The sequence below is a fragment of the Nerophis lumbriciformis genome, linkage group LG39 (assembly GCF_033978685.3).
Source record: "Nerophis lumbriciformis linkage group LG39, RoL_Nlum_v2.1, whole genome shotgun sequence".
NCBI classification, from domain to species: domain Eukaryota; kingdom Metazoa; phylum Chordata; class Actinopteri; order Syngnathiformes; family Syngnathidae; genus Nerophis; species Nerophis lumbriciformis.
This window is the reverse complement of record NC_084586.2, coordinates 18,976,805-18,996,682: the sequence shown is the minus strand read 5'-3', so window position 1 is coordinate 18,996,682 and position 19,878 is coordinate 18,976,805.

Genomic DNA, 19,878 nt, shown 5'->3' with positions numbered 1-19,878 from the left:
CTCATTTTGATAGATGTCACCAGAAAAACTGAGAATGTTGGCAGTATTATAATAAAAAACGTAATTTTACTCAAAACAAGTCAAAATTTTACAAGAAAAACTGAACATTTGTGCAATATTATGATAAAAGTTGGAATTTTACTCAATAACAGTCGCAATTTTACAAGAAAAAGCTTAAAATGTTGTAAATTTTATTAAGAGTTGTAATTTAATCGACAAAAGTCACAATTTTATAAGGAAACTTAAAAATGTTGGCAATATTATAATAATAATCTGAATTTTACTTGACAAAATGATGACAAACGTCATCATTTTATTCCAAAAATGTCACTATTTTACAACAATAACAAAAAAAATTGCCAAAGTCAGAATTGTATATGACAAATGTCACCATTTTGCATGAAAAAGTAATAATTTTACATTAAAAAAATAATAATTTTACGGGAAAATATTGCAATATTACAGAAACAGGAAGAATGAGACATTGTTCCCAATTTTATGAGAAAAAAGTCGACGCATTGTGAGAAAAAGACTGCTTTTAGTTCATTTATTTATTTTTTTGTAATTGGTTTTTAATCTTCATTATTTACTTCACGTTATTACAGTATGTCTTTATATACATATCTATTATTTAGTTTTTTTCATTAATTTTGGCCAAAGGGGCGCATTCTTCACAACAAAAAGCTTAACATGTTGGCATTTTATTAAAAGAGTTGTAATTGTACTCGACAAAAGTCACCATTTTATAAGGAAACTTAACATTTTTTGCAATGTCACAATAATAATCTGAATCTTACTTGACAAAATGATGACAAAAGTCATAATTTTGCTCCAAAAAGTTCACTATTTTACAAGAACAACAAAAAAATTGCCAAAGTCGTAATTTTATATGACAAATGTCACCATTTTGCATGAAAAAGTGATCATATTACATTAAAAAAAAAGTAATAATTTTTCGGGAAAATATTGCAGTATTACAGAAACAGAAAGAATATGATACATTTTTCCCAATTTTATGAGAAAAAAGTCGACACATTGTGCCAAAAAGACTGCTTTTAGTTCATGTATTTATTTTTGAATTTTTTGTTTGTAATTGTTTTTTTAATCTTCATTATTTATTTCAAGTTATTACAGTATGTCTCTATATACATATTTATTTATTTTTTTAATTAATTTTGGCCAAAGGAAGCACATTCTCAATTTCCTACACACACTTGTTATTTCATATGTTGACCAGAGTGGGAGCATGTTTAAAAGCGACACACAGTCAATTTAAAAAATCCCTGCTTTTTGGGACCACCCTCATTTTGATAGATGTCACCAGAAAAACTGAGAATTTTGGCAGTATTATAATAAAAAACGTAATTTTACTCAAAACAAGTCAAAATTTTACAAGAAAAACTGAACATTTGTGCAATATTATGATAAAAGTTGGAATTTTACTCAATAACGGTCACAATTTTACAAGAAAAAGCTTAAAATGTTGTAAATTGTATTAAGAGTTGTCATTTTACTCGACAAAAGTCACAATTTTATAAGGAAACTTAAAAATGTTGGCAATATTATAATAATAATCTGAATTTTACTTGACAAAATGATGAAAAAAGTCATCATTTTACTCCAAAAATGTCACTATTTTACAACAATAACAAAAAAAATTGCGAAAGTCAGAATTTTATATGACAAATGTCGCCATTTTGCATGAAAAAGTAATTATTTTACATTAAAAAAATTATAATTTTACGGGAAAAAATTGCAATATTACAGAAACAGAAAGAATATGAGAAATTGTTCCCAATTTTATGAGAAAAAAGTCGACGCAAGTTCATTTATTTATTTTTTGTAATTGGTTTTTAATCTTCATTATTTACCTCACGTTATTACAGTATGTCTTTATATACATATTTATTTTTTAGTTTTTTTCATTAATTTTGGCCAAAGGGGCCGCATTTTTTCCAAGAAAAAGCTTAACATGTTGGCATTTTATTAAAAGAGTTGTAATTTTACTCGACAAAAGTCACAATTTTATAAGGAAAAATTTTGGCAATGTCACAATAATAATCTGAATTTTACTTGACAAAATTATGACAAAATTCATAATTTTACTACAAAAAGTTCCCTATTTTACAAGAAGAACAAAAAAATTGGCAAAGTCAGAATTTTATATGACAAATGTCACCATTTTCCATGAAAAAGTAATAATTTTACATTAAAAAAAGTAATCATTTTACAAGAAAATGTTGCATTATTACAGAAACAAAGAATATGAGAAATTGTTCCCAATTGTATAAGAAAAAAGTCGACAAATTGTGAGAAAAATACTTGACAAAATGATGACAAAAGTCATAATTTTACCCCAAAAATTTCACTATTTTACAAGAAGAACAAAAAAATTGCCAAAGTCGGAATTTAAAAGGACAAATATCGCCATTTTGCATGAAAAACTAATCATTTTACATTTAAAAAAAAGTAATAATTTTACGAGAAAATATTGCAGTATTACAGAAACAGAAATAATGTGAGAAATTGTTCCCAGTTTTGTAAGAAAAAAGTCGACACATTGTGAGAAAAAGACTGCTTTTATTATTATTATTAGTTTTTTTTAAATTGGTTTTTAGTCTTCATTATTTACTTCACGTTATTACAGTATGTCTCTGTCTACATTTATTTTTATTTTTATTCTGGCCAAAGGGGGCGCATTTCAATGTCTTACACACACTTGTTATTTCATATGTTGACCAGAGGGGGAGCACTTTTAAAAGCGACACACAGTCAATTTGAAAAATGCCTACCTCTTTAAGGACCAGCCTTTCTAGATATATAAAGATGTGTATTTACAACATTAATAATATATACATACTATGTAAATATAAAAAAGCTTGTTGTGAAAAATGAGTTGGAATTTCACAAGAAAAACTTAGAATGTTGGCTGTGTTATAATAAAAGTCCATCCTGGATTGATGGATGATAAAAGTCGTCATTTTACTCAAAACAAGTCAACATTTTACAAGAAAAACTGAACATTTGTGCAATATTATGATAAAAGTTGGAATTTTTCTCAATAACAGTCGCAATTTTACAAGAAAACTCTTAAAATGTTGGCAATTTTATTAAAAGAGTTGTAATTTTACTCGACAAAAGTCAAAACTTTGTCAGGAAACTTTAAAATGTTGGCAATATTATAATAATAATCTGAATTTTACTTGACAAAATGATGCCAAAAGTCATCATTTCACTCCAAAAATTAATTTAATTATTAATATTAATTATTAATTATTTAAAAGGACAAATATCGCCATTTTGCATGAAAAAGTAATCATTTTACATTAAAAAAAAAAGTAATTATTTTACGAGAAAATATTGCAGTATTACAGAAACAAAAATAATGTGAGAAATTGTTCCCAGTTTTGTAAGAAAAAAGTCGACACATTGTGAGAAAAAGACTGCTTTTATTATTATTATTAATTTTTTTTAAATTGGTTTTTAGTCTTCATTATTTACTTCACGTTATTACAGTATGTCTCTGTCTACATTTATTTTTATTTTTATTCTGGCCAAAGGGGGCGCATTTCAATGTCTTACACACACTTGTTATTTCATATGTTGACCAGAGGGGGAGCACTTTTAAAAGCGACACACAGTCAATGTGAAAAATCCCTCATTTCATAGATGTCACCAGCAGGAGTGCACATGAGACATTGTCTATTAGATGCAATGTTATTGATTTATGTTCACACCTCCTTGTCATGTCTGTGTGATCATGTTTTGTATTAGTCATGTTTTGTTTAGTTATTGGACTCTTTAGTTTCTGGCTTTTCACTCCCTTGCCTTGTTTCCATGATTACCCATTAGTTTCACCTGTTCCACGTTTGGACTCATTGTGCACTCTTGTTTGTCACCATAGCAACCCATTCGTTTTCACCTGTCACGTCCACGCACCTGTTTCACGTTTTGAGTCACGCACCTGTTTTCGTTAGTCATGTCTGTAGTATTTAAGTTCATTGTTTTTCAGTTTGTCTTTCTGGTGACATCCCCACATTTATGCTCTGCACATTTCTGACACTTTTTTCATGTCCATCGTTCACGCTGCTCCTTTTTGTCCATGCCAAGTAAGTTTTGTTTATTAATGCCACAGTTAGTGTTTTTTTTTGTTGTTCATAGTTTCTGCCTTTGTGCAAGTATTTGTTTTCATAGCCAAGTTGTTTCTCCGCCACTGTGCGCGCTTTTCGTTTGTACTTTTTTTTGATAAGTTTAAATGAATATGTTCTCACATTCCCGTCTCGCCCGAGCCAACTTTCCGTTGCCTTCTAGAAAAACTAAACCCCCAGGACCGTGTCATGACACTCCTCATATGGAAGATACTTTTCCTTCTTCATGTCTTCAAGAAGGGTGGAAATACAAGAACACACACACACACACACACACACACACACACACACACACACACACACACACACACACACACACACACACACACACACACACACACACACACACACACAGAGACAGGCTGGTATCTGGCCTGAGGTGTAGTGGTGCAGGCAGGCAGTGTGAGAGCCAACCAGCCAGGGCCGGCCCGTGGCATAGGCCGTATAGGCAAATGCTAAGGGCGCCGTCCATCAGGGGGCGCCACGCCAGTGCCACAAATGTTGGAGAAAAAAAAAGAAGAAAAAAAAGTTGGTACTATTATTTCTAAATACAAAAAATAATCCCACGTTAATTAAAATGCAAAGTAAAGCCTATTTAATAGAAATATTATTTGTTACAACATTACGCCCCCCCCCCCCCCCCCTCTCCCCCCGCACGGTGCGCCCCCTCCCTTCCCATATCATGACTCTTTTTGGACGTCACCACATCAAAAAATCAACACAAGATGTCAAAACGGCCAAAACTGTCAGGTGCCCAGGGAAGAAAAAAGAGAAAAGAAGAGGAGAAACGAGAAAAGACAGAGGTAGCAGGTAGGTGAGCCGAACATGAAATTATTTGTCTGTTACAGAATGTGATAGTAACCCGGCTTTTTAGCATTAAGCTAATGTCACATGATTCGGCAATTGCTAATCAATAAATAGCTAGTTCTGTTTTAACGTCGGGTTAATATTGTGGAGGGGGCTAAATTGTTATGGAAAATAATAATGTAACGTTAGGTAATTACAGTACTCCCACCTTACATTCCTCAGGGACATTTGTATTAGATCTTTTAAGCAGCTGTTTTTTTTGTTTACATTGTTATTGCCTTCTGGTTAGCTATGTTTGCCCTGCAGGTAATAGTCACTTTTCCACCCCTTTATATATTAGGTATAGTTGTAAGTAAAAAAAAAAAAGGTCAAAGACAAAGCTATTCGGTTTCTTGTGAGTATATACACTTCACTGCCGATGTGGGGGGGCACCACCTAAAATCTTGCCTAGGGCGCCAGATTGGTTAGGGCCGGGCCTGCAACCAGCACACCCATGAAGGGTGTAGATAACGCTGGTAATTGACGCTGCTCCTCAGCATGCTTCGTTTTACAAGCTGTGGGCGTCTCACCTGCAGCACGCCGGTCATAAACTCACCTGGACGAGGAGGCGAAAGTGTTTACTTTGTTGCATTGTTGCGGCCACATTTTGAAAAGAGTTTTCCTACAAAATATGCTATGAAATATTAAGTAATTTCATCACATTGTTGTGTCACTTTTCTCTCAGAAAAACACGTCTCTCATGTCTTCTTTGTGGCGACAGCCTTCTAAAAAGTCAACTACTGCCCTAATAAATAATTGATACGAGCGTTAAAAAGCCAGCGAGGATGTTAGCAGCACAAGTTTTATGCTTTTCATTTGGAGCGGCCAAGTGTTCACGTGAATAGTTGTGGTCCTCTAATGGCCCGACTTGCGTCCAGAAGTGTAAACATCTGAGACCCGAGTATGCGCTCGGCAGCACTTGGCCAACAGAAAGGTCTGAACGCTGCGTCATAAAGCTGTCATCGCCTGCCGCTTCCTTCTTCTGCTGCACAGATTATGCACACGCCAAGCTCAGCATCTGTGGAATCTTGGCGCTTCCCGTCGCCGTCTTTTGGGGACTCGGTCGCTTTAACTGGCGCGTGTGAGGCATGATGAAGTCATGCAGGAACTGGGAGGAAGGAAGGAATATTTGGACAGCATGATGAAAGACCAAAGATGCACTGCAAAGTAGGGTTGTACCGGTACTAGTATAGTATAGCGGTACTAATATAGTATAGCGGTACTAGTATAGTATCTAGGGCTGCAAAATTTCGGGAATATTCAAAAGTTGGAAACTGTCCATGGGAATATCAATCAATCAATCAATCAATGTTTATTTATATAGCCCTAAATCACAAGTGTCTCAAAGGGCTGCACAAGCCACAACGACATCCTCGGTATAGCCCACATGAGGGCAAGGAAAAATTCACAACCCAGTGGGATGTCAATGAGAATGACTATGAGAAACCTTGGAGAGGACCGCATATGTGGGTGTCCATAGTGCATACTTGCCAACCTTGAGACCTCCGATTTCGGGAGATGTTGGGGGGGGGGTTGGGGGTCCAGGAAGGTGGTGTGGTTAAGAGGGAAGGAGTATATTTACAGCTAGAATTCACCAAGTCAAGTATTTCATATATATATATATATATATATATATATATATATATATATATATATATATATATATATATATATATATATATATATATATATATATATATATATATATATATATATATAAATATATATATATGTATAAGAAATACTTGACTTTCAGTGAATACTAGCTATATATATATATATATATTTATTTTATTTTATATATATATATATATATATATATATATATTTATTTATTTTATTATATATATATATATATATATATATATATATATATATATATATATATATATATGTATATATATATATATATATATATATATATGTATATATATATATATATATATATATATATATATATATATATATATATATATATATATATATATATATATATATAAAAATAAGAAAAATATTAGAATTTCAGTGTTCATTTATTCACGCATATACACACACATAACACTCATCTACTCATTGTTGAGTTAAGGGTTGAATTGTCCATCCTTGTTCTATTCTCTGTCACTATTTTTCTAACCATGGTTGGGGGTCCAGGAAGGTGGTGTGGTTAAGAGGGAAGGAGTATATTTACAGCTAGAATTCACCAAGTCAAGTATTTCATATATATATATATATATATATATAAATATATATATATATATATAAGAAATACTTGACTTTCAGTGAATACTAGCTATATATATATATATATATATATATATATATATATATATATATATATATATATATATATATATATATATATATATATTTATTTATTTTATTTTATATATATATATATATATATATATATATATATATATATATATATTTATTTTATTATATATATATATATATATATATATATATATATATATATATATATATATATATATATATATATATATATATAATAAGAAAAATATTTGAATTTCAGTGTTCATTTATTCACGCATATACACACACATAACACTCATCTACTCATTGTTGAGTTAAGGGGTTGAATTGTCCATCCTTGTTCTATTCTCTGTCACTATTTTTCTAACCATGGTTGGGTGTCCAGGAAGGTGGTGTGGTTAAGAGGGAAGGAGTATATTTACAGCTAGAATTCACCAAGTCAAGTATTTCATATATATATATATATATATATATATATATATATATATATATATATATATATATATATATATATATATATATATATATAAATATATATATATATATAAGAAATACTTGACTTTCAGTGAATACTAGCTATATATATATATATATATATATATATATATATATATATATATCTTTATTTATTTTATTTTATATATATATATATATATATATATATATATATATATATATATTTTATTATATATATATATATATATATATATATATATATATATATATAAATAAGAAAAATATTTGAATTTCAGTGTTCATTTATTCACGCATATACACACACATAACACTCATCTACTCATTGTTGAGTTAAGGGTTGAATTGTCCATCCTTGTTCTATTCTCTGTCACTATTTTTCTAACCATGCTGAACACCCTCTCTGATGATGCATTCTGCTTCGTCTCCTTGTTGTGCGCGCAGTTGTGCACTGCACTCTCTAAAAGCCCTAGATGTTATTGTCACATATGCATGTACAGTAGATGGCAGTATTGTCCTGTTTAAGAGTGTCACACCATTGCTGTTTACGGCAGACGGACTGCTTTACGGACGTGAAAACAGGCTGTCGACACGTCACTCAGGTCCGCATGAATTTCGGGAGATTTTCGGGAGAAAATTTGTCCCGGGAGGTTTTCGGGAGAGGCGCTGAATTTCGGGAGTCCCCCGGAAAATCCGGGAGGGTTGGCAAGTATGCCATAGTGGATCTAACATAACAGTGTGAGAGTCCAGTCCATAGTGGATCTAACATAATATTGTGAGAGTCCAGTCCATAGTGGATCTAACATAATAGTGAGAGTCCAGTCCATAGTGGATCTAACATAATAGGGAGAGTCCAGTCCATAGTGGATCTAACATAATAGTGTGAGAGTCCAGTCCATAGTGGATCTAACATAATAGTGTGAGAGTCCAGTCCATAGTGGATCTAACATAATGGTGTGAGAGTCCAGTCCATAGTGGATCTAACATAATAGTGAGAGTCCAGTCCATAGTGGATCTAGCATAATAGTGTGAGAGTCTAGTCCATAGTGGATCTAACATAATAGTGAGAGTCCAGTCCATAGTGGATCTAACATAATAGTGAGAGTCCGGTCCATAGTGGATCTAACATAATATTGTGAGAGTCCAGTCCATAGTGGATCTAACATAATAGTGAGAGTCCAGTCCATAGTGGATCTAACATAATAGTGAGAGTCCAGTTCATAGTGGATCTAACATAATAGTGAGAGTGTCCAGTCCATAGTGGATCTAACATAATAGTGACAGTCCAGTCCATAGTGGATCTAACATAATAGTGTGAGAGTCCAGTCCATAGTGGATCTAACATAATAGTGAGAGTCCAGTCCATAGTGGATCTAACATAATAGTGTGAGAGTCCAGTCCATAGTGGATCTAACATAATAGTGAGAGAGTCCAGTCCATAGTGGATCTAACATAATAGTGAGAGTCCAGTCCATAGTGGGTCCAGCATAATAGTGTGAGTCCAGTCCATAGTGGATCTAACATAATAGTGTGAGAGTCCAGTCCATAGTGGATCTAACATAATAGTGTGAGAGTCCAGTCCATAGTGGATCTAACATAATAGTGTGAGAGTCTAGTCCATAGTGGATCTAACATAATAGTGAGAGTCCAGTCCATAGTGGATCTAACATAATAGTGAGAGTCCAGTCCATAGTGGATCTAACATAATAGTGTGAGAGTCTAGTCCATAGTGGATCTAACATAATAGTGAGAGTCTAGTCCATAGTGGATCTAACATAATAGTGAGAGTCCAGTCCATAGTGGATCTAACATAATATTGTGAGAGTCCAGTCCATAGTGGATCTAACATAATAGTGTGAGAGTCCAGTCCATAGTGGATCTAACATAATATTGTGAGAGCCCAGTTCATAGTGGATCTAACATAATAGTGTGAAAGTCCAGTCCATAGTGGATCTAACATAATAGTGAGAGTCCAGTCCATAGTGGATCTAACATAATAGTGTGAGAGTCCAGTCCATAGTGGATCTAACATAATAGTGTGAGAGTCCAGTCCATAGTGGATCTAACATAATAGTGTGAGAGTCCAGTCCATAGTGGATCTAATATAATAGTGTGAGAGTCCAGTCTATAGTGGATCTAACATAATAGTGAGAGTCCAGTCCATAGTGGATTTAACATAATAGTGAGAGTCCAGTCCATAGTGGATCTAACATAATAGTGAGAGTCCAGTCCATAGTGGATATAACATAATATTGTGAGAGTCCAGTCCATAGTGGATCTAACATAATAGTGAGAGTCCAGTCCATAGTGGATCTAACATAATAGTGAGAGTCCAGTCCATAGTGGATCTAACATAATAGTGACAGTCCAGTCCATAGTGGATCTAACATAATAGTGTGAGAGTCCAGTCCATAATGGATCTAACATAATAGTGAGAGTCCAGTCCATAGTGGATCTAACATAATATTGTGAGAGTCCAGTCCATAGTGGATCTAACATAATAGTGTGAGAGTCCAGTCCATAGTGGATCTAACATAATAGTGTGAGAGTCCAGTTCATAGTGGATCTAACATAATAGTGTGAGAGTCCAGTCCATAGTGGATCTAACATAATAGTGAGAGTCCAGTCCATAGTGGATCTAACATAATAGTGAGAGTCCAGTCCATAGTGGATCTAACATAATAGTGAGAGTCCAGTTCATAGTGGATCTAACATAATATTGTGAGAGCCCAGTTCATAGTGGATCTAACATAATAGTGTGAAAGTCCAGTCCATAGTGGATCTAACATAATAGTGAGAGTCCAGTCCATAGTGGATCTAACATAATAGTGAGAGTCCAGTCCATAGTGGATCTAACATAATAGTGTGAGAGTCCAGTCCATAGTGGATCTAACATAATAGTGTGAGAGTCCAGTCCATAGTGGATCTAACATAATAGTGAGAGTCCAGTCCATAGTGGGTCCAGCATAATAGTGTGAGTCCAGTCCATAGTGGATCTAACATAATAGTGTGAGAGTCTAGTCCATAGTGGATCTAACATAATAGTGTGAGAGTCTAGTCCATAGTGGATCTAACATAATAGTGAGAGTCCAGTCCATAGTGGATCTAACATAATAGTGTGAGAGTCTAGTCCATAGTGGATCTAACATAATAGTGTGAGAGTCTAGTCCATAGTGGATCTAACATAATAGTGAGAGTCCAGTCCATAGTGGATCTAACATAATAGTGTGAGAGTCTAGTCCATAGTGGATCTAACATAATAGTGAGAGTCCAGTCCATAGTGGATCTAACATAATAGTGAGAGTCCAGTCCATAGTGGATCTAACATAATAGTGTGAGAGTCTAGTCCATAGTGGATCTAACATATTAGTGAGAGTCTAGTCCATAGTGGATCTAACATAATAGTGAGAGTCCAGTCCATAGTGGATCTAACATAATAGTGAGAGTCCAGTCCATAGTGGATCTAACATAATAGTGAGAGTCCAGTCCATAGTGGATCTAACATAATAGTGAGAGTCCAGTCCATAGTGGATCTAACATAATAGTGTGAGAGTCTAGTCCATAGTGGATCTAACATAATAGTGAGAGTCCAGTCCATAGTGGATCTAACATAATAGTGAGAGTCCAGTCCATAGTGGATCTAACATAATAGTGTGAGAGTCTAGTCCATAGTGGATCTAACATAATAGTGAGAGTCTAGTCCATAGTGGATCTAACATAATAGTGAGAGTCCAGTCCATAGTGGATCTAACATAATAGTGAGAGTCCAGTCCATAGTGGATCTAACATAATAGTGAGAGTCCAGTCCATAGTGGATCTAACATAATAGTGAAAGTCCAGTCCATAGTGGATCTAACATAATAGTGAGAGTCCAGTCCATAGTGGATCTAACATAATAGTGAGAGTCCAGTCCATAGTGGATCTAACATAATAGTGAAAGTCCAGTCCATAGTGGATCTAACATAATAGTGAGAGTCCAGTCCATAGTGGATCTAACATAATAGTGAGAGTCCAGTCCATAGTGGATCTAACATAATAGTGAAAGTCCAGTCCATAGTGGATCTAACATAATAGTGAGAGTCCAGTGAAATGAATAAAATTACATTAATAGCATAAAACATGATAATAGTTGGACACAAAATATTGTAGCACAAACTATTAAAGTGCGAAAATGTAAACATAGAGAAACCTGAGAATTATTTTCTGCAGGTTTAGTGGCAGGAAATAACAGCTGTGTAACATTATTTTGCCCAAGTTATTTTTTATTTAACTTTTTGGGGAGATTTTGACATGGTTGGGGGTCCGGTTATGAATAAAAAACACTTTATTAACATAACACCTATAAAAAGGTTTACATAAGAATTAAAACTGGAAAAATATTTTGCAGCACAAACAAATGGGACAAGTTTGGGGAGATTTTGTCATGGTTCGGGGGGGGGGGGGGGGGGGGGGGCGGTTATGAATACAATTACATTAATAGCATAAAACATGATAATAGTCAGACAAAAAATGTTGTAGAACACACTAATAAAGTGTGAAAATGTAAACATAGAGAAACCTGAGAACTATTTTCTGCAGGTTTAGTGGCAGGAAATAACAGCTGTGTAACATTATTTTGCCCCGTTATTTTGATTGAACTATTTGGGGAGATTTTGACAAAATTGCATGACATCACTAGTCAGAAAATGTATTTTATAATCATTTAAACACCTTAACTCTCTGTGCATGTGAGCTGTGTGCTTGGTATTTTTATGTATTTTATGTATTTTATCTATGTTCTTATGTTTTTGTGTGTTATTAGGAATTTGCACTAAATTAGTTTTGCTTACAATTTCTTTGTACAATGTACAATGACAATAAATATATATTCTATTCTATTCTTCTACTCTATTCTATTCTAATGGCACAAATACAAATATTCACAGCAAAAACTGATTTTCAAGGTAAAAAAATGATTTTCAAGGTAAAAGATTATTTTCAAGGTAGAAACATTTTTTTCAAGGTAAAAGTTGCTTTTCAAGGCAAAAACTGATTTTCAATGTAAAAAATGATTTTCAAGGTAAAAAATGATTTTCAAGGTAAAAAATGATTTTCAAGGTAGAAACATTTGTTTCAAGGTAAAATTTGATTTTCAAGGCAACAACTGATTTTCAAGGTAAACAATGATTTTCAAGGTAAAAACATTTTTTTCAAGATACAATTTGATTTTCAAGGCAACAACTGATTTTCAAGGTAAACAATGATTTTCAAGGTAAAAACATTTTTTTCAAAATACAATTTGATTTTCAAGGCAAAACTGATTTTCAATGTAAAAAATTATTTTCAAGGTAAAAAAATGTTCAAGGTAAAAGTTGATTTTCAAGGCAAAAACTGATTTTCAAGGTAAAAAATGAATTTCAAGGTAAAAAATGATTTTCAAGGTAAAAACATTTTTTTCAAGGTAAAAAAAAAGTTTTCAAGGTAAAAGTTGATTTTCAAGGCAAAAACTGATTTTCAAGGTAAACAATGATTTTCAAGGTAAAAACATTTTTTTCAAGGTAGAAAAAAAAAGTTTTCAAGGTAAAAGTTGATTTTCAAGGCAAAAAATGATTTTCAAGGTAAAATTTGATTTTCAAGGCAAAAACTGATTTTCAATGTAAAAAATGATTTTCAAGGTAAAAAATGATTTTCAAGGTAAAAACTATTTTTTTCAAGGTAAAATTTGATTTTCAAGACAACAACTGATTTTCAAGGTAAACAATGATTTTCAAGGTAAAAACATTTTTTTCAAGGTAAAAAAAAAAAGTTTTCAAGGTAAAAGTTGATTTTCAAGGCAAAAAATGATTTTCAAGGTAAAATTTGATTTTCAAGGCAAAAACTGATTTTCAATGTAAAAAATGATTTTCAAGGTAAAAAATGATTTTCAAGGTAAAAACTATTTTTTTCAAGGTAAAATTTGATTTTCAAGACAACAACTGATTTTCAAGGTAAACAATGATTTTCAAGGTAAAAACATTTTTTTCAAAATACAATTTGATTTTCAAGGCAAAACTGATTTTCAATGTAAAAAATTATTTTCAAGGTAAAAAAATGTTCAAGGTAAAAGTTGATTTTCAAGGCAAAAACTGATTTTCAAGGTAAAAAATGAATTTCAAGGTAAAAAATTATTTTCAAGGTAAAAACATTTTTTTCAAGGTAAAAAAAAAGTTTTCAAGGTAAAAGTTGATTTTCAAGGCAAAAACTGATTTTCAAGGTAAACAATGATTTTCAAGGTAAAAACATTTTTTTCAAGGTAGAAAAAAAAAGTTTTCAAGGTAAAAGTTGATTTTCAAGGCAAAAAATGATTTTCAAGGTAAAATTTGATTTTCAAGGCAAAAACTGATTTTCAATGTAAAAAATGATTTTCAAGGTAAAAAATGATTTTCAAGGTAAAAACTATTTTTTTCAAGGTAAAATTTGATTTTCAAGACAACAACTGATTTTCAAGGTAAACAATGATTTTCAAGGTAAAAACATTTTTTTCAAGATACAATTTGATTTTCAAGGCAAAACTGATTTTCAATGTAAAAAATTATTTTCAAGGTAAAAAAATGTTCAAGGTAAAAGTTGATTTTCAAGGCAAAAACTGATTTTCAAGGTAAACAATGAATTTCAAGGTAAAAACATTTTTTTCAAGGTAAAAAAAAAGTTTTCAAGGTAAAAGTTGATTTTCAAGGCAAAAAATGATTTTCAAGGTAAAAACATGTTTTTCAAGGTAAAATTTGATTTTCAAGGCAAAAACTGATTTTCAATGTAAATAATGATTTTCAAGGTAAAAAATGATTTTCAAGGTAAAAACTATTTTTTTCAAGGTGAAATTTGATTTTCAAGGCAAAACTTATTTTCAAGGCAAAACTGATTTTCAAGGTAAAAAAAATGATTTTCAAGGTAAAAGATTATTTTCAAGGTAGAAACATTTTTTTCAAGGTAAAAGTTGATTTTCAAGGCAAAAACTGATTTTCAATGTAAAAAATGATTTTCAAGGTAAAAAATGATTTTCAAGGTAAAAAATGATTTTCAAGGTAAAAAATGATTTTCAAGGTAGAAACATTTGTTTCAAGGTAAAATTTGATTTTCAAGGCAACAACTGATTTTCAAGGTAAACAATGATTTTCAAGGTAAAAACATTTTTTTCAAGATACAATTTGATTTTCAAGGCAAAACTGATTTTCAATGTAAAAAATGATTTTCAAGGTAAAAACATTTTTTTCAAGGTAAAAAAAAAAGTTTTCAAGGTAAAAGTTGATTTTCAAGGCAAAAAATGATTTTCAAGGTAAAAAATGATTTTCAAGGTAAAAGATTATTTTCAAGGTAGAAACATTTTTTTCAAGATAAAAGTTGATTTTCAAGGCAAAAACTGATTTTCAATGTAAAAAATGATTTTCAAGGCAAAAACTGATTTTCAAGGTAAAAAATGAATTTCAAGGTAAAAAATGATTTTCAAGGTAAAAACATTTTTTTCAAGGTAAAAAAAAAGTTTTCAAGGTAAAAGTTGATTTTCAAGGCAAAAACTGATTTTCAAGGTAAACAATGATTTTCAAGGTAAAAACATTTTTTTCAAGGTAAAAAAAAAAGTTTTCAAGGTAAAAGTTGATTTTCAAGGCAAAAAATGATTTTCAAGGTAAAAACTTTTTTTTCAAGGTAAAATTTGATTTTCAAGGCAAAAACTGATTTTCAATGTAAAAAATGATTTTCAAGGTAAAAAATGATTTTCAAGGTAAAAACTATTTTTTTCAAGGTGAAATTTGATTTTCAAGGCAAAACTTATTTTCAAGGCAAAACTGATTTTCAAGGTAAAAAAAATGATTTTCAAGGTAAAAAAAAAATTCAAGGTAAAAGTTGATTTTCAAGGAAAAAACTGATTTTCAAGGTAAAAAATTATTTTCAAGGTAAAAAAAAAAGATTTTCAAGGTAAAACATTTTTTTTCAAGGTAAAAAAAGATTTTGAAGGTAAAAAAATAATTTTCGAGGTAAAAAAAAATTTTTAAAGGTAAAATTTGATTTTCAAGGCAAAAACTGATTTTCAATGTAAAAAATTATTTTCAATGTAAAAAATTATTTTCAAGGTAAAAAATTATTTTCAAGGTAAAAAATTATTTTCAAGGTAAAACATTTTTTTCAAGGTAAAAGTTGATTTTCAAGGCAAAAACTGATTTTCAATGTAAAAAATGATTTTCAAGGTAAAAAATTATTTTCAAGGTAAAAAATTATTTTCAAGGTAGAAACATTTGTTTCAAGGTAAAATTTGATTTTCAAGGCAACAACTGATTTTCAAGGTAAACAATGATTTTCAAGGTAAAAACATTTTTTTCAAGATACAATTTGATTTTCAAGGCAAAACTGATTTTCAATGTAAAAAATGATTTTCAAGGTAAAAAAATGTTCAAGGTAAAAGTTGATTTTCAAGGCAAAAACTGATTTTCAAGGTAAAAAATGAATTTCAAGGTAAAAAATGATTTTCAAGGTAAAAACATTTTTTTCAAGGTAAAAAAAAAAGTTTTCAAGGTAAAAGTTGATTTTCAAGGCAAAAAATGATTTTCAAGGTAAAAACATTTTTTTCAAGGTAAAAGTTGATTTTCAAGGCAAAAACTGATTTTCAATGTAAAAAATGATTTTCAAGGTAAAAAATGATTTTCAAGGTAAAAACTATTTTTTTCAAGGTGAAATTTGATTTTCAAGGCAAAACTTATTTTCAAGGCAAAACTGATTTTCAAGGTAAAAAAAATGATTTTCAAGGTAAAAGATTATTTTCAAGGTAGAAACATTTTTTTTCAAGGTAAAAGTTGATTTTCAAGGCAAAAACTGATTTTCAATGTAAAAAATGATTTTCAAGGTAAAAAATTATTTTCAAGGTAAAAAATTATTTTCAAGGTAAAAAATGATTTTCAAGGTAGAAACATTTGTTTCAAGGTAAAATTTGATTTTCAATGCAACAACTGATTTTCAAGGTAAACAATGATTTTCAAGGTAAAAACATTTTTTTCAAGATACAATTTGATTTTCAAGGCAAAACTGATTTTCAATGTAAAAAAATTATTTTCAAGGTAAAAAAATGTTCAAGATAAAAGTTGATTTTCAAGGCAAAAACTGATTTTCAAGGTAAAAAATGAATTTCAAGGTAAAAAATGATTTTCAAGGTAAAAACATTTTTTTCAAGGTAAAAAAAAAGTTTTCAAGGTAAAAGTTGATTTTCAAGGCAAAAACTGATTTTCAAGGTAAACAATGATTTTCAAGGTAAAAACATTTTTTTCAAGGTAAAAAAAAAAGTTTTCAAGGTAAAAGTTGATTTTCAAGGCAAAAAATGATTTTCAAGGTAAAAACATTTTTTTCAAGGTAAAATTTGATTTTCAAGGCAAAAACTGATTTTCAATGTAAAAAATGATTTTCAAGGTAAAAAAATGATTTTCAAGGTAAAAACTATTTTTTTCAAGGTGAAATTTGATTTTCAAGGCAAAACTTATTTTCAAGGCAAAACTGATTTTCAAGGTAAAAAAAATGATTTTCAAGGTAAAAAAAAAAATTTCAAGGTAAAAGTTGATTTTCAAGGTAAAAAAAAAGATTTTCAAGGTAAAACATTTTTTTTTCAAGGTAAAAAAAGATTTTGAAGGTAAAAAATAATTTTCGAGGTAAAAAAAAATTTTTAAAGGTAAAATTTGATTTTCAAGGCAAAAACTGATTTTCAATGTAAAAAATTATTTTCAAGGTAAAAGTTGATTTTCAAGGCAAAAACTGATTTTTAAGGTAAAAAATGATTTTCAAGGTAAAAAATGATTTTCAAGGTAAAACTTTTTTTTCAAGGTAAAAAATGATTTTCAAGGTAAAAAAAAATTCAAGGTAAAAGTTGATTTTCAAGGGAAAAAATTATTTTCAAGGGAAAAAATTTTTTTTCAAGGTAAAAGTTGATTTTCAAGGCAAAAACTGATTTTCAAGGTAAAAAATGAATTTCAAGGTAAAAAATGATTTTCAAGGTAAAAACATTTTTTTCAAGGTAAAAAAAAGTTTTCAAGGTAAAAGTTGATTTTCAAGGCAAAAACTGATTTTCAAGGTAAACAATGATTTTCAAGGTAAAAACATTTTTTTCAAGGTAAAAAAAAAAGTTTTCAAGGTAAAAGTTGATTTTCAAAGCAAAAAATGATTTTCAAGGTAAAAACATTTTTTTCAAGGTAAAATTTGATTTTCAAGGCAAAAACTGATTTTCAATGTAAAAAATGATTTTCAAGGTAAAAAATGATTTTCAAGGTAAAAACTATTTTTTTCAAGGTGAAATTTGATTTTCAAGGCAAAACTTATTTTCAAGGCAAAACTGATTTTCAAGGTAGAAACATTTGTTTCAAGGTAAAATTTGATTTTCAAGGCAACAACTGATTTTCAAGGTAAACAATGATTTTCAAGGTAAAAACATTTTTTTCAAGATACAATTTGATTTTCAAGGCAAAACTGATTTTCAATGTAAAAAATTATTTTCAAGGTAAAAAAATGTTCAAGGTAAAAGTTGATTTTCAAGGCAAAAACTGATTTTCAAGGTAAAAAATGAATTTCAAGGTAAAAAAAGATTTTCAAGGTAAAAACATTTTTTTCAAGGTAAAAAAAAAGTTTTCAAGGTAAAAGTTGATTTTCAAGGCAAAAACTGATTTTCAAGGTAAACAATGATTTTCAAGGTAAAAACATTTTTTTCAAGGTAAAAAAAAAGTTTTCAAGGTAAAAGTTGATTTTCAAGGCAAAAAATGATTTTCAAGGTAAAAACATTTTTTTCAAGGTAAAATTTGATTTTCAAGGCAAAAACTGATTTTCAATGTAAAAAATGATTTTCAAGGTAAAAAATGATTTTCAAGGTAAAAACTATTTTTTTCAAGGTGAAATTTGATTTTCAAGGCAAAACTTATTTTCAAGGCAAAAATGATTTTCAAGGTAGAAACATTTGTTTCAAGGTAAAATTTGATTTTCAAGGCAACAACTGATTTTCAAGGTAAACAATGATTTTCAAGGTAAAAACATTTTTTTCAAGATACAATTTGATTTTCAAGGCAAAACTGATTTTCAATGTAAAAAATTATTTTCAAGGTAAAAAAATGTTCAAGGTAAAAGTTGATTTTCAAGGCAAAAACTGATTTTCAAGGTAAAAAATGAATTTCAAGGTAAAAAATGATTTTCAAGGTAAAAACATTTTTTTCAAGGTAAAAAAAAAGTTTTCAAGGTAAAAGTTGATTTTCAAGGCAAAAACTGATTTTCAAGGTAAACAATGATTTTCAAGGTAAAAACATTTTTTTCAAGGTAAAAAAAAAAGTTTTCAAGGTAAAAGTTGATTTTCAAGGCAAAAAATGATTTTCAAGGTAAAAACATTTTTTTCAAGGTAAAATTTGATTTTCAAGGCAAAAACTGATTTTCAATGTAAAAAATGATTTTCAAGGTAAAAAATGATTTTCAAGGTAAAAACTATTTTTTTCAAGGTGAAATTTGATTTTCAAGGCAAAACCTATTTTCAAGGCAAAACTGATTTTCAAGGTAAAAAAAATGATTTTCAAGGTAAAAGATTTTTTTCAAGGTAGAAAAATTTTTTTCAAGGTAAAAGTTGATTTTCAAGGCAAAAACTGATTTTCAATGTAAAAAATGATTTTCAAGGTAAAAAATGATTTTCAAGGTAAAAAATGATTTTCAAGGTAAAAAATGATTTTCAAGGTAGAAACATTTGTTTCAAGGTAAAATTTGATTTTCAAGGCAACAACTGATTTTCAAGGTAAACAATGATTTTCAAGGTAAAAACATTTTTTTCAAGATACAATTTGATTTTCAAGGCAAAACTGATTTTCAATGTAAAAAATTATTTTCAAGGTAAAAAAATGTTCAAGGTAAAAGTTGATTTTCAAGGCAAAAACTGATTTTCAAGGTAAAAAATGAATTTCAAGGTAAAAAATGATTTTCAAGGTAAAAACATTTTTTTCAAGGTAAAAAAAAAGTTTCAAGGTAAAAGTTGATTTTCAAGGCAAAAACTGATTTTCAAGGTAAACAATGATTTTCAAGGTAAAAACATTTTTTTCAAGGTAAAAAAAAAAGTTTTCAAGGTAAAAGTTGATTTTCAAGGCAAAAAATGATTTTCAAGGTAAAAACAATTTTTTCAAGG